General features: G+C 39.4%; 1 protein-coding gene across 12 annotated transcripts in view; it reads right to left on the bottom strand.

The window, feature by feature from the left end:
* Positions 1-22,563, bottom strand: part of MAPK8 (mitogen-activated protein kinase 8) — a 52,295-nt gene extending 29,732 nt beyond the window's left edge. For 10 of the 12 annotated variants that reach the window (XR_012623997.1, XR_012623998.1, XR_012623999.1 and 7 more), the window contains exon 1: positions 22,313-22,407. The gene's annotated coding sequence lies outside the window, so the exon portion shown is untranslated. Of the gene's footprint in view, positions 1-22,089; positions 22,101-22,312; positions 22,408-22,513 lie in introns of those variants that run through there. The other 2 variants (XM_074830837.1, XM_074830836.1) reach the window with 2 other exon arrangements.
* Positions 22,564-23,489: the final 926 nt, after the last annotated feature.

Raw genomic sequence — 23,489 nt, 5'->3', positions numbered from 1 at the left:
CTTATCTAAAGAAGATATGTCTGTCTAGGCTTTTTCAAGCGTCAGAGATGATTTTGCTCCCCAAGCTTGAAACCACTTAGAGCCAAAGTTTTTTTTTTTAACACTGGACTGCCTAAACAGAGAAAAGGAAACATCTCCAACACCTACTTCAACAATCAAAAAAAATTTACATTCAAAAATTCAAATATTTAAAATCTATTTAAGTAGCTATGAAAAACTTTTTGAGAGAAACCATCCCAACATAGATTTCCAAAGCAAAATATTGTAAATACACTGTATCACAATTCAGAGCATTTTAAGAGTTACAGTTAGAAAATTAGAAAATAAATAAATAAATCTTCTAAACTATCTAGTTCCAACAATTATTACATTCCTATCTTAATTCCACACAAATTACAAACTCCTGCTGTCAATGGTTTAATTATAATTGGTTACTTAAAAAAGAATGAGCTAAGTGTTTGAGGGACATGATTCAGTGACAGTCAGATGTAATTAAATGTGCCTCTACCTTGTTGAAAAATTCACTAACTGATGTCAGCCATGATGCTTAAAACTTAAAATAAAAAAACTGAAACAACCAAAACCAAACAAAAACCCCAATTAGTAAAGAATAAAGAACTAAAATGGAAAAAAACTGTAACATTTTAAAAAGCTTCCCCTGCTACTGAACTCTTTAAAATCTTGTTAAAAAACATGCCATACGTTGCATCAGAATAATACTGAACAGCCTACAATGCAGTGTATCTTTCTAGTGACAGCTGAAAAACCTCAGTCTTCTAGTTGCTGGTGTATCTAACTCTTTACAGAATAAATTACAAGAGTCAGTGAATGCTTCCCCCTTAGTCATGAAACTTAAGTAACTCTTCCTTATAACAGATGTTCTTATAATAGCTGTGGGTATTCTGTAAGACATCTGATCTACCTGGACCATGACTCAAACACACCACTGCTACTTTGACCCATTCGTCACTAGCCTTGCAAGACTGAAAACTGGAAGTTTCTCAGACCACCTTTGCAGTATTTCCAAGCCCTAGGAAAAGAGTAAAGAGCAAGACTGGAGGGATGGGTTTTGCAGTGGAAAGAATGCTTTTTCAGGAACTACTTACAGGAGGAAGAAAGTGAAAACAAACAGCCCTGCTCTTACATACAGCAAAACCAAACTTGCACTTTCAGTAAGGCACAATTTCAGGGAAGGGACTGATTTCTAAAAAAAAAAAAAAATTTAAAGAACTCCTGAGAAACTTTAAGTCAGGGTGTAATGTGCAAGTAGAAACAGTCAAAACACCAAAGAAAAACAAATACTCAGATACAACTAGGAATTTGTATGAACTTCAATATACATTTGCATGCAGCAGCTCTGGAGCACAAATCCAAATTTAACATTATATCTTTTAAAGACTAATATATATAGTGTCCTATATCCCAATGTGCACCAAAAAAAAAGGAGTCTACTTTGGATTAGGGATATTCTTGTTTACCATTACTCAAGAGTACCGACAGTCAACACAGTTCAAAACATGAGAAGGATGAAGATACCAGACAGGTTAGCTGAATACATACATTAGTCTGTTGCCCAACTGACTTGTAAGCCTGAAAAATCTTCATGTAGCTAAACATATGCTTGAGCACGTACAACCAGCATGACAGTAGATTGTTCCTTTCCCATTATCCGTGAGGTTTGTTTCCATAAGCTTCACATGAGATTGAAGTCTAGGCTTATAACAGTGGCTGAAGAAGAGAAAGAATTCAAAGCATCCCAGACCAATAGATAGAATAGAAAAATGCTATCAATTAAACAGTGATATCAAGAAAGAAGAGCAAATAAATAAGGAGGGAGAGGCATCCTGGAGTGAAGAATGAGGAGTATCTCCACTTGCATCTAAACTATCATTACTTTTTCCGCAGCCCCATGTGCTGTTCATCAAAAATTACCAGCCTCTCCCATGTTAGCAAGAGGTATAGTCTATCTCTTCATTTTAAATACATGCTCTTCTAGCATAAAACTTACTCGGCTTCAGAAGAAATTAAGTCAGTTCTCCGAAAAGCCATTTCTTGCACATTTTGTATGGTGAGCTATTGTGGGATGCAAATAAGCCACTTAGATGTAATGTACTAAGATCAGTACAGACGACAGAAGTCTCGGAATATACATGTGCCTTCCCCTCGCCTCCAGCCCTCCGGCATTTCATCCAGCTATTACAGCTTCCTCAGCCTGAAACAGCCTTCACATCCATCTCCTTTGCACCCCTCACCTCAAAGTCTCTTACAACTTCTACACAGTTTTGTCCATCAACCATGGAAAGTGTTAAGTCTCTCATTCTATAAGCAAGTGTACTTCCACTCAATGCTTTGCTCCAACTCAGCTCTAAACCCATTGTGCTCCCTGCCTCGTCACCTCTCACAAAAGCATCCTCAGAAGTGTCTGGTATTGCCCAACTCTGTAAATACAGCTCCCAGAAGAAAGCCAAAGCCTTAATTTTTTCCTATCTGCTAATTTACTGGTGACTAGTCTCATGAAGTCTAGCTTCAATGATCCACAACACCAAAAGTCTTAGTCTTTAAATATTAAACTGAGTCTAAATTCAAAAACTGTCAGACTTTCAAGATTCTTACACAATGTATGCCTGCAATGTCTTTCATTAAAACATGATTAAGCTATATCAGATAAACTTGCCTGCCTGAAATTTTACATTTTCTTGCATTTTCTAGCAATTTTGCAGAAGCACACATGGGAAGAAAGGCAGGATGTGGATTCCAGATTTCTATTATTAATGAGGAAACTAATAATACATTTGTCCCATTAACTGTCAACTTGCCAGAACACTGTCAACTGTCAGCAGGGGAAGAATCCCACAGAACACTTCAATTTCCTCTCACACATCAACTATTGTGCTCTTCCTTGAAAATACCTTGCCTAAGCAAATTTTAATACATGGCAACCTTTTAGCGGCAGCCCACAATTACTCATTATGAGGATACTCTAAAACTGAACCCTAAGATAGTACAGTGTGGTTTGGCATATTAACTTACTAATTCTTCAGATTGCTATACGTAGAATTTACCCAAGGAAGTACAATAAAAATGTTGGAAATGGAAATACCACTGTATCTGTACAGTGAAAGTCCTGTAGAGGACCTTCAAGGCTGTACATAAGTCTTAGTCTGACTCCACTAAAAGCAACTAGAACTCAGTAGTCCTGCAGGAGACTTAAAATGGTCAACAATTTCCACCCACCACTTGTTTTATACAGCCTGATAAAGTTTAAGGTTTAAAAGCATGAATATGGATGCATTGAACTTGTAGCTCCTTGAAAAGACAAGTGCCATGTATCTATGAAAATAAACATTATGGCTAACCTTAAGATGTATAGATATTTATAAAAATGTTTCATTGACACCTCATGCTCCTCCTCCTCCTCACTTGAATACTGACAATGAAGACTGACCAAATTTCTTCACCCAGCTTTAAAATAAGCATATTTAAAACAACAGTAAGACTTTAGAATAAAAGAAACCATGTCTAACAATGTTTATATACAAATATGCAAACATCTGTCATTTACGTCTGTTTCAAGAAAGGTGTGTGCCTTAGCATTTTTCAACAAGACTGTCCTATATAAACTTGCTAACTTCCAGATATCTGGAAGATAACATAGTGGTATCTTTTAATACTACTACCAAACTTTGCCTCTAACACAGAAAACATTCAATTTATTAATCAAGATACACCACAATGTATGGACAGTATACGTTACAATATTTTTCCAGTACAGCCTAAATACATCAGAGAAACAGAGGATTTGGGGACAGGAAGGTGGAGTGAGAAAGAGAGGAGCTAATCCTTTGCTCACACAGCTTTCACTTAAAAAGCGCTACTGTGGGTGCATTAAAAACCTTAGAAATAGCCAGATAGACTTAGACATCAATTAAACAAAAAAAAACTTGCAATGCAAAATTTTATAAACAATAGCAATGTATTTGGTAAACTTGACTTTGCAGAGTGTGTAAATTGATTTCTTTAGAAGGCAGAGAGAGATGGCTTGATACTCATTCCAGACCCCATTTTATTTAAAGCTTTTTATGCCTATGATCTATATCACTGGACAGTGCTATAAAGGAGTCTCCAAAGTAACAGAGCTTCAACTCTGAACAGCACACTCCCAAACTGTAAATGAGCTCAATGTGTTCAAAATAGAGCTGGCACCAGTGTGGCTCACTCAAGGTGTATGGTCATGCAGAGCGTGTGGTACAGACACGGTTGTCAGACCTGTACGCAGTACATCATTATGGCTGAATTTGGGCAATCTCACATTTTGCTTTTAAGATCAACGCAGGCTCATCTCCAACAGGACTCCAAGAAGTTTAGGTGAAACAGCAGGCAACTGCAAGAACTTGCACAGTTCACAAGTGTTGTATACCCGAGTTAACCACAGCACATTTATGTATCCACAATTAGAATTTAATTAGAAAACCATGTGCTTTCAGCTAGACATCTGAGTATTTACCTTCAGCACAGCACTACCATCAAGGAATATTTTCTTGGCTATTACGCCTGCTAGCTTTCACATCAACTAGATACCAAGTCTGTGCTTTTTAAATCAGCGATCTCTTTAAAAACAAAACATATCTACAGATAATGTTACTTCTCTCACACAGTGCTCTGAACGCATGCGTTCCAGGCATACAGAGGAACAGAAACGGGACAGGTTTTGTGGAAGAAAGGATCTCTCAGTTTACATAAGAGCACAAAATACTTTAAGACCTCTTCTGCACCTTTCCCTCACTAGAGATAGCAACAATTAACAGGAAAGCATACATTTGAGAGATGTCTCTTCTTTTCAGACGAAGAAATGGAACCCAGGAGATAATTTTCCCACTAGGGACATAGAGATAGAATTGGCTAGAATACTGCCAACTTGAAGGGTGGAGAAACACATGCTCTGTACATTGCACAGCTGAGAAGATATTTTCATACCCTAATACCTTGAAATGTAATAAAATGTAAGAAATGAGAAAAGTCATAGGCAGGAACAACCATCATTAGTTACAATTTTGTGTGGAACCGGACTTGGTTTTCATGTTCATGGTTGCTAAAGCAATCCTTTCCTAAGAGCAAGCATAAATGGGCTTAGTCTTAGAAGAAAATTAGGATGCTAAGCCAGCAAACAGTCTTTGGGGCAAGATGTGTCTTAGGTACAACACAAATACCAACTGGGACAGCAATCTACCTACATACTCGGAAGACCAGCGGCTCCTGGGCAAAACTGTTTTACAATTAAGGAAGGAGATTACTGCAGTAGTTGCTCAAAAGTAGGGTGACAAAAGCTGAAGATCATGGCAGTTAAAAAGATGCAGAAATGGAAAAAGGCAATTTTAAAATAAAACAATTGCATACATTAACACATTGATTAGTAACGTAATCAACATTGCAATGGCATAAGCTACATATCAATGATGATTCAATAACTCCATTTAGAAGGGGATCTAACACTAGCAAAATGAATATTCTGTAGGAATCTGTGGTTGACCTAGAGAAAGCCAACACTATTTCAAGTATATGCTAGATTGCTACTGAAAGCAAAACAAATGCACAGTGTACACAAAGCTCTTGCATTAATGAATTTTATTTAATTTCTTTGTGAAAATACAGTTCACACATAGCTGATTTGTATGCATCGTGTGTTTGTGAATGCTTGTCTAGTTTTCAGCTGTCACATTTAAAGGCTTCTGGACATCTGCTAAACAGATAAGGCAAACAGAGCCCAGTTTTCAGATACTTAATACAACAAATGCTTCAAAGGCTCAAATTTAGGAAAGGAAAGAACAAAAGCATTCTGTTTCTTAAAGGTACGTTCATTAACTCATTCTGTGATTCACAAAAGTAATCACAGTTTAATGTTTTCTTTTTCCATACTGCCCTTGAAACTGAGTTATATTTCACAATACTTCCAGCTCTGTTAAATGCTAATGCAGTCAAGGAATCTGGAAAAAGGAGTTAATGTTAGCTGTGTGAACACTGCAGCAAGATATTACTAGACCAGTATAAATGCTAAAGATGTCTGAAAAATCTGAAGCTTATTCTAAAATGAAATATTCTCATAGTTGACTACAGGATTAATTTTCTTAACCTTCTGCATAGCTTTCAAATTACGCCTTCATAAATCAGATGGTTTTAAGTTGAACAACTACCACATGATTGGCTAAACTACTCCTAATGTTGACATGCATTTAATGAGATCTCTAGCTTGTGTGTAATTGATATAGAAGGGCCTTGCACAACATTTAATGTGCATCTGCGTTATGTCCTCTGTTTGGCTGACGCCACCCACAAGAGGAGAGGCATAGCACAGAATTTCAAGTTTACAGCTTGATCTCAGGAGCTATTTTCCACAGGCAACTATTATAAACAAAACCACAAATATAGTGGAGTGATTCTTATATACCACAGGTCTGAAATGCAGCGTAGGTACATTTCTTAAAATAGCAGTACATTTTAACATATCTTTTGGCCACCAGAAAGTCTAACTTCACTAGTTACAGGTTCAGTAAAGCAAAGGTGGACATCAGGTCTCAGTGTTCATCCAGAAGAGAAGTACTGAGGCAGGGGAAACCTGCATAAATGCAACAAGGGCACATTTAGATTTCTGGTTTATGACTTGTCTACCCCTTTCAAGTCTGAACAGAGAAGAGTTAAGTCACTTCAGTTTGCCTGAAGACAAGAGATTTGAGAAATACTGATTTTTTTAAACTTTAGGACCATTATGTTTTCTTTTTTAATACTCACTTTTTACAGACAATTCAAAGCCAATTATTTGATTTCTAAGAGCCTATTGAATATTTAACAATAAATAGATGGCTTTCTCCACTAAAGGTGATAATTTCAGAAAAGATGACAGGTTTGGTATAGAAAAATAAATATAGCTTTAAAGCAAAAAACTTCCGAGTTATGCAATAGCAAAATGAAATTTAGGAGAATATAATACGAGCTGTTTGTACCAACAAATTAGCTCAGTAGTTCAGCAAACGACATTGCCAGATTGATAAATCTCTTGGGAAGACTTAGAGCCCTCTCTGTTAAAACTAACTCTGTTCTTAGTACATTTTACAGAAAACAACTATGCAGAGTCCTAAATTAACAACGCATGAAATCCATCAATACTAATGCAATCCTCCCAGTGATTTAAAATTGCAGTTTACAGGTTCAAATAGTGACTCTAGCCTCATGCTCCAGCCAGATCCCATGATGACTTTTTCTAGGCATCTAGAAAACTAGATAGAGTTTTCTTCATATATTTCCGTCATCTCATCTGAGTATTAAAACAGTCACTGTAATCTGAGGAATCTACTAAGAAGGGGAGGATGTGCAGGGAAATAAACCACCCCCTTCTCCACTCCAGCTACCTTTTCTTGGCCAATACTCACCTTATTACAGTTTCCATAAAAAGATCAACTAATTGAATGCAATTGCAATCAACTGAACTTAATTCTGCATTCCAAAAATCACTTGGAGTCCCAGTCAGTATCAAGGATCCATCTACCACTTAAAGAGCACAGGCTCACACAACAGCACCTGCACTCCATACAGAAGAATTCTGATTCGAACCCGTACAGTGATCCCTTTCCCATCAATAGAAAAGTAAAATAAAGAAATTCGTAAAATTAAAACGAACATTAGCTTTACTATTAAAAAACAAATTTGCATATGGGATGGTTGGGAGCACAACAGGCTCCAAGCAAAGGAGGAAGCATGTCTTCCCTTTGACAAGGAAGATCAACAAATCATATTGCTTGGAAAAGAATATTTACATAAAACTGGTTTTGTAAGCTACTCACAAAAGATCTAAAATTCAACTCCTTGTTCTAAATTCTTAACCTGGTAAATAAACAGTCTATACTTATTTCTTTATCGGTTGTCATTAAAAATTCCCTTAGTAAAATCTTCTAAATTCAATACTTTGTGTTGTCTACAAAAGAGTGTTCCAAGGACCAGCTACCACTTCTTGAAAGAGGCACTTACAAAACAAGTCTGATAATCTGACTTTAATCTCCACAACTGATATCTTTCCCCAAATCCCAGTTCTGTTTGGAACAGACAAGTAATCCTATTACCTCACATACATACAGGGAGCTTTCTTACAACCATCATCTCCAGATGTAAGTACAAAAGAAGTATAAAGGACCTCAAGAATTGTGAGGTGCTTTGAGTCTGGGCCCAAAGTAGTAGTGGCTGAAGGTAAGAACTCAAATGGAGAAAACTAAGCATTTTTAAGACTGAACATGCATAAGTACACACAGTCCCTTCAGGTTCACAGAGAACCTTTTGCAGATGAGGTACTCTCAGATACTCTAAACCAAGCCGCTTTCTTGCTATGCATACATCTCTCCAGCCTTTGGGTTGCTTCTGCTCTCTAGTCCCATACTTCTCTTCACAGATATAACAGTACACACTATTCATTCCTTATTTCCTTTTCCATCTCAAAAATTCTTGCATCCTCACAAATTCCAGACCTTGCACTTCACACTTAGGCAAGAAACTGCATCTCCCCTATAACTCTTCAAAAATGTCAAGGCAGCCTGGACTACCATGGAAAAAGGAATCTTTCTAATTGCTATTTACTACTGTGGATTATGGAAGAAAAACTGCAATTTTAAAAATCAGAAACAAAGCAGGAGTTTTCCAGATCCTGAATCAAAGCAGAAATACATATTTAAAATTTACTAAGGATGATATGAACACAAGAAAAACAACAGAGGAGCCTGAATTAGTAGAGGAGGACTCGGGGGGTTTTCCCCCCCCCATCTGTAAAACACACAGTGAGTAAGAGGCAAGAGAGCAGAACCCAAGCACACCGAGGATGAACTAATCTTCTAGGGGGACACCAGGGCTATCTCCAGAGCTGCTGATAAATGCTAGTCAACTTCTCAGTAATACAGAGAAGTTCTTCAGCAGACACCCAGGCACAGCCCTCTGGTTTTCTTTCTTGCAAAAATGGGTGAACTTTTATCTTTAATGCTATTATAGTAGAATTTGAGGGGCAAGAAAGGAGAAAACTTCTTCATAGAAACACAACCAGCAACTTTTTTTTTTTAATTACTATTACTGAGCCTCCTGCAATTTAAATCTTTCCCAGCCTAATATTTACACATTTTATGAACTGTAATGCCCAAGCCAGACATTGTGTTATCCACTGAATAAAAATAACTCCAGTGTGTTATGGAAGGGGGCAGAATGTTTCCATAAAATTTCACACCTACTGAAAGTCAGCTTCCAGCTTAGGGACAGACTAAAAGTTATTTGTATATATAATTTTTCTCATTTAATAAGGTTATCAAATGCATGTTTCATTTTTCATCTTAATTAAAATGACCTGCTCCTTCTTCTAGTCACTTCAGTCAGTGAGTGACCCCCACGGAGGGGCTGTGACAGCAGCTGCAGCACTGACTGGGGCAGAGCGCAGGGGAACAGCCTGACTTACAAGCACCACTAGCACTTAGGAGCTTCCCTGTTTGCTTTGGAGGGAGCGAAGGCACACAGAAGAGAGTTAGGACTGGCAGCCAATCAAGGATTTCTCCAGGGAAGCAGAACATACTTATTTCCCCAAGCAGAGCTCTTCAGTAGCAGCTGCTGGCAAATGCAGCCCCCTGAGTTCTCCCTTTTCACGCTGTTCCTTGCCCTCTCTCGAACAAGGTGATTTCACCAAGGCTGAGGACATGTTCTGTGGCATCACTGAAGCTGGGATCCCCTAGGGATTATATTTGCAGGGTTAGTCATCTAGGCAGGAACTTGAAGCTGGCATGTTCTCTAGCATGGCTCCTGTCAGACTTACCTGATCAAGACCATGGCATCTCAGCCGAAAGTAGATGTTTCCACAAAGCACATGTCATTTTGGGAACCTCACCCCAAATGTTTCACAAGCCACAATAAAAGGTTAATAACAAAACCAGGAATGAGCTCAAACAGCTTATTTTCAACATCATGTTTTATGCACCAGTGCTTGAACTCCCTGCATCAAACTATGTTCAAATACTAGGTAGCCAGAAATAGCAATCAGCCACAGCTTGCAGCCATCAGTGTCAAAATGTTAACAGCTGAACCTGAAACTGGGGAAACCTGAAGTGAGAGAAAGTGAGCAGATTTTTGTATTAGGCAACTGGATCTTCAGCTTTTCCACTTCTGTGTTTCAGGCAACTTCAAACAGTCTGATATAATGTCAGAAGCGACTAACAATTCAGAGGTTGTTTAACAGCAAAGAAAGACCTACAACTGGCAGCAACAAAATAAAGACTGTAACTAGCAGACTATTGAGATACTGGCATTTGTCTAGAAATGGGTAGTATAATATCACATCCAAACATGTAGAAAGTCACAAAACCAATTCCTGTTGTTAAACACTTCTCCAACTGAACTATTTCCTAGAGCTGCTCGGCCAGCTGGCATGGACAGAACCTCCAACAGCAATTTCACACACATGGAGCACAGGCAAGGCCAACATGTCCACTTCACATCACATTTTCCTCAGAAGGTCAAAGCATGCATTTATGCAAACAGCAATATTTTCTGAAGTGGTTTAAGAAAACGCCTTGCCTCAATAGAGATCAGCAGCACCAACTTCAGATGCTGAACCTGCACTCACAATTTTTGAGTACCCTCTATATAAAAATCAATATTAAACTGCTATGCACATTTCTGAAGAACTGCTACGCACATTGCTAAAGTGAATTCTTATACTGTGAAACATCTCTTACAAAACATCCAAAATAACACAATCAATATAATTTCTGCTGCTTCTAAAATATTTGTTTATTATCGAATCAAATTCAGCTGAGAATCGAATTCTTTATAGTCAGATAACCACACCACATACCTTGCACAAGCAGGAAAACGAAGAACCAAGTAACAAGTGCACACACACAGTAAATTATTCACAACTGACATAAGTTTTGCAGTGATTCTCTTTTCAAAACAGACATTTTTCTGGTTTTTAATCGATAAAGCTGTTATTGGGAGGATTTCACTTAATCCACCTTCCTACTCTTGCACCTCAGTTTCTCTACACTCTAAAATATTGTCACATAATGCCAGTCTACAAGCTACAGCCCTTCCACTACAAAAAAATACTAGCATATAGTAGTCATTCATGAAGACTTAAGGTATTGTTTGTTAACAGCACAGAGACAATAAAAGAGATCACCACAAAGCACAGGAAAAAAATCCCACATGGGACTGCACGTTTCTATTTATCTTCTACACACTTATATTACCTAAAACAATCAGATAACTGACCTCACCTCTGGCACTTCTAGTGCTACCCAGTTTTATCTCCCCTTTACAAGTCACTAAAGCAGCTGGTCACGAAGAAAATTATCCACAGTCTGTTGGTTTAGGCCCTGCCTGGCAATTAGGTAAAACACACATTATGGACACCAGCATCTCTAACTTTGTAACATGTGAAGCTGAAGTAAAACAAAATTAAGATTCAAAAAAACAGAAGAATGAGAAGATAAGTCAAAATATATAGCATAGTACAAAAATCAGACTTCCAGTAGCCTGAAGGCAAGGAAAAAAAGAAGTGCAAGTGAGTGCATGCTATCAGCTCCATGAAAAGATGTGAAAATTTGTGCTTGCTTATCTACCATTTTTTCAACCATCTCTGTCTCCTCTAAGGAAGCAGGGAAGTCTGCTGGTTTGTAGCGGCGGAGATGAAACCTGACACTTCATCATCTGTGAATATTAAACACTTGGTGCTATCCAGATTTCCTGGTTTACGGAATATATTTTTTAAAAAGGTACATATTCTGAACATGAAGCATTCTCTGGAGAGAGCCACCAACATAAGCATTTAAAACATCCTGAAAACTGTATTAAGTGTTACAAAATTTCAGATTTACCCAAACCTTATCTGAGGCTTACGAGTTGATTTTGGTGACACTCAAATCAGCCCTGGTTATTCACATCAGAAACAAATAAGACAGCAGCACATAAAACCTCCCAGCACTTCTCATGGTCAAGCCAGTTCCTGTAACACAACCCACTGCTCTGGAATGTCCTTATCTGTGACCAATAGCACTTATTTAACATACACAGCCTCACCAAGTTATAAATCACTTCTGATTTAGTTTATTACAATGACACTCTGCTACTATATGGTATTCTGTACTATAAGTTTTCCAGAGTTTTGTATGATAAGGGTATATATGACACAGAAATTAACACAGGAGGTTGCACAGTGAAATGATGTATTTGTAATGGAATATACTGCAGTTTCTCTATTCTTTTTTTAAGAAGTGATTGGACATCAGCAGAGATTCTTTAAGATAAATATCTTCCTTCCTCTCTAGAATAGGTTTTAGATTCATGTGCCAGTAGGATGTAAAAGAAGAGGCAGATAGGCTGCAGCACGCAGTATTAAACAGCCTGTAAACTGGCATTTCTAATGCAGAAGATTCTCACCCTACCTTTCCTCTCTAGTTTTTTTTTTTTAATGGACTCCTGAACTGTGACGTTAATCACAAAAAGATTTAATAGGTAGCATTTTTCTAGAACAAGCATTATTAGAATGAATAGTGCTACATCTACAAAAAAATTACCACTCTGCAAACACTCTGCAGTGCTACATTTCATAGGAGAGTATCTCTACAGCTTCTTCAGTGTAATGTCACATGAAGCTCCACTACAGATGGTTCCATGATGAATCCTATTATCACAATATATGAAGTAACACTTCGCCAACTGTCTCTTGCAGGTCAGTTTTGCCACAGAAATCATAAACTGAAATGGTTCTATCAAAAAAAACCTTGTGTAATTCTACAGTTTGGGAGAGAAGCTCTTATGACAGCAGAGTAAAAGACTATTCTTAGCAACACTCTCTTTTTCAGAAATAATAGGATAAGGCAAGGATCTTCCAATTCCTTAATCCTTTTTCAAATAAAAGATTATAAAAAAAGGACAGTAGATGGTGAGAAAATCAAGGTAAACATTTTTCAAAAGGCTTAAAATATTCAAGTTTATGGCAGGGCATTATTTGTCACTCCAATTTTTTTTTAACAATGTTCTTAAAATCTGAAATCAGTGAAAATTCAGTGAAGCACAACTTCAAAAAGCTGTCCCATTTTAAGTACCAAATTCAACTGTCAGAAGAGCAATCTGAACGCATGCTGGTGGACCCAGAAAACAGGTTAAAAGTCTCACTTAAACCATAATCCTGCCAAATGACTGGGACTACTGCATTCAAGGGCATGCTATTCCATACGGCTTTACATACCTCCCTTTTGTGCAGAATCGTATGTCACAGCCCATTCAACTTAATCAAGTACTTGAGAAAGCTTAACTGTAATCTAACTTGAAATTCACAAGAAGAGAATAAATTATTAATCTTGGCACTATACTGTTTCAGCTAACTACCTAAGGGACTGTTAATTCTAACTGTACCACAAAAGTTTGCCTGCATATACTAGTCCTCTGCCCACCCAATGATCACTGGCAAAGCAGTAATATATAATAAATAGGCAAACCATCAGCACAGTAAAACAGCAAATATGACTCAAGAGTGCTTCAGTGAGATCTGCACAAGGTTAGAAGCGAAATCCCATTCCAGGATTACTCTGGGGTAGGGGAAATGCTTGTTCTTTAACCTCTTCTTGTAGGGGAAGATGAAGCATCTGGAAGCTAAATGTTTCAGCAGAAGAAACAGATGAAAAGATTCTCTAATTCTTTTAAAGGACACAAGCAAATTAAAGATATGAAATGACCTAAAATACTCATTAACTATCTATCAGTGGTGAAGAGGACAATAGCTACAGAACATTAGAGGAAGTAAGGAGTTGCATAACAGCTAGGAAAAAAAGTTTTCAGAATGTTCTAAAACTACATTTAAGAATCACATCAATAGTTCCACCAAAAAGAAAATCCTAAAATATTTTAACTTTAAATCCCAGTTACAAAAACTTAAGAATCCAATTATGAATGTGCTACTTTCACTAATTCATGCATTTATCTGTTAAGTACAAGCAGATTAATGTGCTATGAAATCCTGTTTAAAGTATTTGGCATAAAATACCTGAGTAATAAGAGCTTTAGAATGGAACAAAAAACTCCAAAACATATTACAACCTCAGCACTGACAATTCCTTCACACATACTTCCTGCAATGCAGTACAGTACTTTGCACAATAATTTACTGGGAATGGGGTAGGAAGGCAGGCAGTACATTTCAAAATAAAGGCTTTACTTCCTAGGTATTTTGTAGGAAACTACACCAATCTTCAGGATTTATTACTAACGGCAATAGTCTGTTCTGTTGTCCCATTTCCTTTAGACTTCGGTAGTGCCTGATGCTCTGTCCTAGAAAAGAATTCCTAGGACAGAGGTTCCCAAACTAGGAAGAGTTAGAGAATTCCCATTCTTTAAACAAGAACAAAAAAATCCTTCAGAAGCACTGCTCTGCACTGTACACTAGTGCTAGTGGGTATGCGCACAAAGAGTTGTGATGAGAAACTTTCTGAAGAAAACTAAGAACAAAGCATTTCAAATAAACTAAGAGCAGGAAAATAAAGTACCTCTAGTCACATCAAGGTTCTCTGATTCCCCCACAACACCACTCCAATATTAATGAAACTTTTATGTCCAACATAATCTTATTAGAAACTGAACTTTTCTTCCCCACCTCAACATGTAAGCAGCAGAAGAATCCTGTAATGCCTCAATTTAAAAAACAGCAAAAGAAACCCTAGCTAGTGTTCAACAAGGAGGAATTTTGCATTGCAGCAATTGTGCAAATGAAAGTCACTAGCTGTTGGAAGGCTTTGCTCCTCATTAATAAATGAACCACTGCCACACACAAAGACCTTCCTGTTACTGTGTGTCTCCTGAGTATTCACTTTTGGCACAAAAAGAAACAAATGAACCTAGCCCACACCTTCTAACAAAGCTTTTTAGGGTATCATGTTACTACCCTTCCTACTCTGAAGGTGACCAGGATGCTTCTAACTGTCGAAAACATTCACACAATGAACAATCAAGAATTTATCAAGATTTTAATGTTTCCATAGTAAAACTTAAAATTTGGATTACATGCTTGAAATTATGTTTGTACCTTATACCCAAGATCCTGCAGGAAGCATCATAACTACTGCTAACCTTGCTCCAACATAATCTTAGGTATTAAAGCTATTAAGAGAATACATCTAGGGCTTGCAAGAATGTCCCATCTCCAAAACCAGATTTCCCACAGAATTCTTAAGAGTCATACACAAGCAGCTGTATTCACATATTTGCCTATGGGTTCAAACCCCAGGACAGCTGCTTTGCCAAGATACAAACCAGTCACTCCGGGCTGTAACTTTCTATCCTCGTTACCTCCTGTTCCCTAAGATTTCTGGTTGACTTTACTAAATGGACAATACATAAGAATTAACAGAAATAAATGAGCTGCAAGATGCTGTCTTTTCAAGGTGGCACTAGCATTAAGGACAACTGCACAGAAAGATTTATGGATCTGCCACGGCTCTTTTTCTTTCTCCCTGCTGCTATTAGTCCTACCACCTCTCTGCAGTCATGAACTGCTATTGTGATCAATTTGAAATCACAGCTGGTTTGCTCCATGAAGCCACTTTCTGGAGTAACCATGCTCCAACTAAGCATAAGGAACCATCACCCACCCAGCAGAAGATCAAAGCCTTGCAGCAGCAGCTGCCAACATGCTCCTCCGCTACAGAAAGCAAGATCTGGACAAACTTCAACTGGCTACCAGGCTGCTTACTGCAGGCTGTTCCTTTGGAGATAGGTTTTTATGTTCACCACAGTGATCACAGGCATGATACGTACCATAACCTTTTTTTTATCCTTTATGCTAGCCTGCAAGCACTTCTAGCCTAGACAGCTGGAAAGTTCAATGCGGGGCAGAAAAATGCCAGTATTGCCACCAGCAGACTTGAATGAAGATGCTGATCACATTTTATTACTTTTCCCTCCACAATGTCTAACACAGTTCTGAGCAGCCTTGTTTATCTATGTCAACGTGCCTTTGTTTTGTCAACTTCCTCAAGCTACTTTGAAAATAAAATTTTAAAAATCTATAAACAGTAGAATCATAACATGGCTTGAAAGCAACCTCTGGAGATCATCTATGTGCTCAAAACAGGTAGAACTTCAAATCTGTATTGAAATCAGGTTGCTCTGGACCTTGTCCAGTCAAAAGTCTCCATGGCTGGAGAGTCTTGTGGCCCCTCTGGGCTCTTGCTGCAGCACTCACCCATTCCCATGCATCAAGACATTCCCTTCACATCCTACTGAAGTTTCCCTTCTTATGTCTTGTGACCATTGACTCATCTTTCACTGTACACTTCTGGGGGGAAAGTGGCTCCATCATCTCTATAAATCCTTGCTTAAAGATGGCTAAATACAGCAATTACATTCTCCCTTAGCCTTCTCTTCCTCAGGTTGCAAACCCAGTCCCTCCTCCACCCTTAGGTGCTCCAGGCCCCAGCCATCTGAGCAACCTACAGCTGGACTCCCTCCAGTCTGTCTCACACTGGGTGCACGTATGTGTGATCTACTGGGCAGCACTGCAGCTTCACAGCTGCTTCACCCATGGGAACAGTTCCTTCCCTGCACTTGCTGGCCAGGCTCTTTCTAATGCAGCCCAGTAAGTAAAGAGCCTTGAGGGCTACAGAGAAACACTGCTGACTCCTGGGCACTTTCTCATTCATCAGGAGCCCCAGGTTCTCTTCTGCAAGAGTTGCTGCCCAGCCAGCAGCTCCCAGCAATCCACAGCAGAAGAATCATTTTCATTTTACACACCTACATGCATAAAATGAAAGACACACTTACAGAGCCGGGCATTTCCATGACTTTGAGATCACAGTGAGAAATATGATACCTAACGTTCATTCTTCTTATTTTTCAACAATCAAAACACCAGACTGGAGACATTTCAGGTTTTGTTCAGCATACTAAAAGTAGAAGGTAGATGTTTGAATGGACACAGACTACGATGATGGAAACACTCATTTTAGCCATAGTTTGTAGTTAAAAGAGCTTTTTTCCTCCATGCTTTTAAGATCTATAGTACAGAAAAAAAAAAGCTTGGTATAATGTCGATATAATTAAATAACAGGAGGTTGCCAGAGTTGGGTTTGTTTGGGGTTGGTTTTTATTTTTAAATACTCAAAATTAATAATTACAGTGAATAGGCATTGCAGCAGGACTGTAGAATTAATGTTTGCCCTTTTTGTTTGTTTTAGGTGTACACACATATGAGCACATATACAGTATTTGCTTTGTTTGCAACACAAATGACCATTAAGTTAAAGTATATTTTCTGCCAGTCACCACTTTAGCTACAATATCCAACTGAGAATGATTAATAAGCATCCCGTCTGTTCATATATCAAGCAGCATTTATCTGACAATAAAAGTGACAATATGGGCAACAACTGTGAGGTTTATTTTAGTATCAAGCTTACAGGCAATCAATTTGGACAGAGAAACAGCCAAAGATTAGCTTTTAATCACTTATAGGAAAAAAGCATCTAAAGTTAAGAAGAAATGTGTTGCTATTATTATAAGCTTGGTACACCAAAATTATTATCTCTTCACACATAAATCAAAGAAAAATTAGAAAACCTTACAAAAATATTTTACAAAATAAGTTAACAGTCAAGGTAATAGTACTATATAAACAGCTGGTTGGACAGTTCTCCATGCTGATCTGATTCAACATCAGTAATGGATCTCCTTCTCACAGTTTGATGCAGTCAGCTCCAGCCTCTTGGAGTTCTCATCCAAAAATCTATGTAAAACCTATAGGAGAAGCAAACTCCTATTCACTTTGGCTGTATGATAAGCTGGAGTGTGTTCCTTATGCTACACAGAATGCAAGAGTCTTCCAGTTCACAAAAGAAAGCTTGCTACCCCATGTGCTTGGTGTGTTCCTTGAGTTCATATATCAAAGTTTACATCAAGGAAATCTTAAGTTGCATTTTAAAAGTATCTAGCAATTCTGGTTGGTTTTGATATGTGACTTAATTCCACAAATTCAAGTATTAATTCCTCTTAATTAAAGGTTATATCATGCATAGCTACACTTACTGCTATTTACTTCCCATAAACTTCAAGTCGATGTATTGGCAATGTATTCCACCCATCACCAAGGCATCAAGAATTTCTCAGAATCATCTTCAAATTCTTCTAAGACAGCACATTTCTTAAAAAATATCACCATTCACTAAGAAGGCTACAGTTTTGCCAACAAACTTGTACAGATTAATAGTACTAATAAAATTCCACTAAGTATTTGGTAAATACAAACAACTTGGGAAACTACTCAGTGACCTACATCAGTAGTCCCCTATTTTGAGTAAGAGCTGGGACATAAAAGGAGTATTTCAAACATTTTTCCTGAAGACTTCATGTATTACTGAGATATAATAAGCTGGAAAAATATATAGTAAGGGAAGTTTTGAACATTCAATTAAAAGCTGCCCCTACCAAGCAGAATAACCTAAAAGATAAACGCTACATATTTTTGAAGTGCCACAAAAGACAAGTGAGCATTTGCATTACTACATGTAAAATACAGTCCTAAAATAGTTAATATTTTCTTCTTCACAAACACAGTATTTAAAGCGGAAAACACAGTTATGAGCACTGAGAGGATGCAATTTTTGCCTCACCACCCTGCCCCAGTCCAAAAATTTCCAGATTTTTTTATTTAAGGGCCCCTATTGATATTACACATACACTTTGAAACAATACAGCTAGGTGTGGAAATGGATGTCCATCCACACAAAGTTACGGACTCATACCTTCTAGTTCAATGTTCACTACCAAATGGGTACTCATCCCCAATTCATTTGGGGCTCTACAGTGCATTGAAGAAACCAAAATAAACACCTTGTTCAGAATGCTTTTCAGTAACAGCAGCAGAAGACCAAGTCTTCAGACAGAACTTTAAACAAGCTCTTCTCAACATAAGAGGCTTGCCCACTTCCATCACTTTAGTCTTCCAGCCATCACTACTTGATCTGTGAATACCTTTGTGCGTACGCATGACTGACAGCAATCCCCACCTAAGCAGCCTCCTTGCCTTCCAACCTTGCAACGGCATAACTATTTGTTCAGACACACAAGGGAATTAATCAGGCTGAAAAATAGTCCAAGAGGAAGATTTTTTTTTCAGCTGGATCAGTGAGCTCCTTGATCTATTTTGCCACACAGCAGCTGGCAAGAAGGAACAGCGGGTAAGAGAAACTGCTTAAGCAATGTAGCCACTGAAGATGAAACTATGGTGTGATGTTATAGAAATATGAACACTTATAATTGCCCTGAAAACTCAAGGACTTTATTAACCAAGTATTTTTCACTGACACTACAGTCACTGTTAAAAATAATATATGCAAATAAAAATGACTATTGCTATATTTTCATACAAGTATACCTTGTAATGGAGCAATGAATGCCTATTTAAGTATAGCTCATCTTTTCATGAGGATAGCCAGAAAGGGCCTTTATCAAATTTAAAGGTGAATTTCCATCTCCATTTAAACAAGAGAATTCTTGAAAGACTTGAAAACTAGATGTTCAGGTTCTTAAATCAAAGTAAAAATTGTTTTTCAGAATCCATGTCCAAACTATGGTGAATTTCACAGCAGGCAAACAACATAAGTAGTCTTAACTGGCGTTTTTAGAGCGCTTTCAAAAGCCAAGAGATCTTTCCATAACATAAACAGAAGCCTGTTGCTGCAGGTTTTGAATTAAGGACTAAGGGGTTTTTTTTTAAAGGAAACATTTACAGCAATAAAATACATTTTAGGATCAAAACCAGATTAGTCTAATTTCCAAAGTGATACAGCAATGAACATTATATATATATTAAAAATATATAGTAAAACTATATGCACACGGAGCACTTTTTCTCCCAGGGGGGTGGGTGGGAAATGAAGTTTAAGAAATAGCACACCATACTTTTCAGCAGACTATCAAGAAGGGCATTTGTATTTATCCAGAATACTGGCTCAATCCTCAGAAATGAGGAGCTGAGCATATACTTTCCATGCATCTTTTAAACAATAAGCATTCAAACAATTTAGCCAGTTGAGGAAGGATGAAAAAGAAACCAAAAACACATATACAATGAACAAATAACCGGGTATCACTATAGTCTCGAATACTATCCCATTAGCTCGTGGTTTAAAAAAAATACACACAAAACATGAAATAAACACATCAATCTCAGGTAAGTATCAGACAGAAAATAAATTCAGTTGTTAAAATCTCCAAACACTTGTTTATTCCTAATATTTGCATAACAATTCACCAATATAACAAGTTTACCTAAAGCCTTTACAAAGAAGGTTATACCTGCACACCTATAAAGCCAGCAAAGGCCTTAGTCACTAAAGAACAGGGTTAAAAGCTAAAACACAAAAACCGCACACAAAAGACAACTCTACTTCTGTGTAGAAGAAGCAGTCCAAAACTACAGGACTCAGAACCATATTAGATCATCCCACTTACGTTTCTGACCTAGAAGTCTCCATGAAGTATGTGGCAGCCCACAAGATTATTTTGAATGTTTATACAAGCCAATGGTCCAAAGAGTTTGGGAACTTCTGCACTGGAAGACACCATTAAAATTCCTTTTTCAGAGTGATGACATAACTTCATACACCCTCTGCAACTCTGGATTAGTCTCATTCAGCAGATGTTTCTTTCTCCCTTCTCTTATCATACTTTTGCCCAGCTGGCCCTGAAAACTGTCAAGATCTGACAGGCAGCCTGCAATTTGTCTGGTCCCTGCACTGGCATCACACATTCTGCAGAATTCCATACCTGCATCCTACTGTCAAACTAGTCTATGTTACACATCTTTGAACCAAATGGGAAAAAAGACAAGATGGCTGCCCCCACAGACTGAGATCAAAGCAAGGGACTATTTTAAATTCAACATAATTTTCTTAACTACGATTAGAAGAATTAAGTGTTTCCCTTTATGACATATAAGTAATGCTCAAGTCAGTGAACTCACTTTGACAGTATCCTTAACTAGGTTTGGCCCTGTTTCTCTTAACTTTGAAATGGTTTAAACTGTAACGTGATCTAATATACTGCTATACCCGCAAATACATAAAGATGCATGTCATATACTATTCTGCCCTAGAAGTGCATCTATTTGGCATCTCTAGAAGTGAGACTAGGTCTCATGTGACCTGTCAGACTATCACTGCTTAAGTCTCCACACCTGTAAGTAAAACCCAGCTGCAAGGAGTAAGCTTGCTCAATTCCACATGCACATGCCCTAGGGCAAGTAATACTTTCCTTCCCCGAACATGCATAACACCCTTTGTGTTTATATTATCAGATAGGCCAAGGCGGGTAGGCTTTTTCGATTGTCTGAAAACGCTTCGGCAAGCCTGTTCTGTACCGAAATTCAAAAACACGCTATGCGTTCAAAACCCTTATCGTAGCTGGTGGGGCTGGAAATAAATAATCAAGTGGGATTTTTATTTGTAGGTTATTAGCGGTGCTCAAATCAAACTTCACTGACAGAACCACTCCAGACAAAAAGGCATAAAGAAACGGGCTTCGGGAGTAAAACTGGATGCTGTTAACAACACAGAGAAACCAAAGACCAGAAGAAATTCTGCAAAGAGACAGCTCACTTTTTTTGCAACAAATATAAGAATTCCAAGGCAAAAGAATCAAAGACACTGCCTGACTCCCCCAAGCCCCTACAGCTGGGGCAATTACATTATCCCAGAAGGATAATTTTTGCTTTAAGAGGCGCTTTTAAGAGCAAGGTCACGGAAGCTGACCACAGAGGTGGCTCGCTCGCAGGCTGCATTCCCTCTCCTCCACCGCAGACCCTTCCTTCCCCGAAGGCCGAGCGGGCGCCCGGGCTGGAAGGAGACGCCAGCCCGGCCTGCCTGGGTGCCTCCGCTCCCCGGAGGAGGAGGAGCCCCGCGCCGAGCCTCCTGCCCCTCCTGCCACACCAACAAAGAGGCCCCCGCCATTATCCGCCGAGACACCTACAGCCCCCCCGCCCCAGCCCCGAGCAGACGTGGAAGGTCACCGGACCGGAGAGCCCCGCACCGCCTCCCGCCCCCGGGCAAGGGCACGGGCCGCCCCCGGCTCCCTCCCCGCCCGCCGCCCCGCTGAAACGTAAACAAAGCGGCCGGGCCGGGCCCGAGCCCGGCCCCCGCGGCGCGGCCGCTCGCCCGCATCCCGCGCCCCACCGCACGGTACCCGCCCCGCTCCCCACACCGCCGCTCCAGCGAGGCCGGGGCCCGCCAGGGCTCCCCGGCACCGCGCTCACCGCCTCCCACCGCCGCCTCCTATCTCGGCCGCTGAGTAATGAGCCGGGGCCGGGCCGCGCACACGCACCGCCCGCCCGCCGCGGCTGCGGCTGCCCGCCCCCTCCGCTCGCCCCGCCCCGGCCCCGGGCTCCGCGCTGCCGCCGCCCGCCCCCTGCCCTCGGCCCCGCGGCCCTGCCGCGCCCCGGGGGCCCGGCCCCGACCTGCTGCCCGCGGAGGCTGGAGGGGGCCCGGCTGCCCGCCGGCCCGTCCATCCCTGCTCGGCGCCGGCATCACTCTGGCGCCTCCGCACCCTTTCCTCTGGAGCAGTTCCTTTCCTGAATTACGCCCCTTAGCCAGGCCTCCCTTCCTCCTGGGGCTTTCGTAAAAAATCTGTGTTTTTCAGGTCTTTGCCTTCACGCTCTCCGCCAGTGCTTTGGTACGCGACCATCGCACTCTGGCAGCAGTATTCTGCCGCTCCTTGACATCTTTCACGGCCTTGGCAGCTCCAGGCTTCCCGTTGCCTGGCATGGCAGAGCTTTATCTCATTATTGAGTGTCTGGAGTGTTGTAACGTTTTCTTGTTCTGTATCTGTTTTGGCACTGTTTTTCCTCTAAATCTTCAGTGCCTCTGTGGGATTTTGAGTTACCCATTACCATTGCCTTTGGCTCTTGGCACCTGACATGAGTACTATCTCCTCGGTTTTTCAGTATTTTGTTTGGTATACCATCTTTCTTTTTTTCTTATTTTATTTTTTTTTTCCCAGGAATGTCCCTGCTTAGAGATGAAAGGAGGCCCCTCAGCACCATGAAGACATGTCAGTATGGTTGAGGCAAGCCTTTGAATATTTTTACTACACAGTACAAAAAAGGCCTTATGACCAGTATTTAAATATATATTAAATCTTCCAGTTAGGCACAAGATGCTGTAAAAATGGGTATTTCACATTTAATTCATTGTCAAACATTTGAGTGGCCTATACCACATTTCTGAAGATGCCAAAGATTATACTGAGATTGTTGCTGCTAGCAGCTTTTATCCATGTGTAATAAGCATGGATTTTTACATGGTAAGGGTGTGCTTCAGAATATTCCAGTTTTGCCCACCATCTTGGTGTCAAAAGCTTCACTTCCATAAAGCTGTCCATATACTACTCATATGCCAATTTTAGTGAGATCTTTTCACTCTCTGCCCTTAAAA

Source organism: Strix aluco, chromosome 7 (genome assembly GCF_031877795.1).
Source record: "Strix aluco isolate bStrAlu1 chromosome 7, bStrAlu1.hap1, whole genome shotgun sequence".
In the NCBI taxonomy this organism is placed as follows: Eukaryota; Metazoa; Chordata; class Aves; order Strigiformes; family Strigidae; genus Strix; species Strix aluco.
This window is presented reverse-complemented; position numbering and strand designations above follow the sequence as displayed.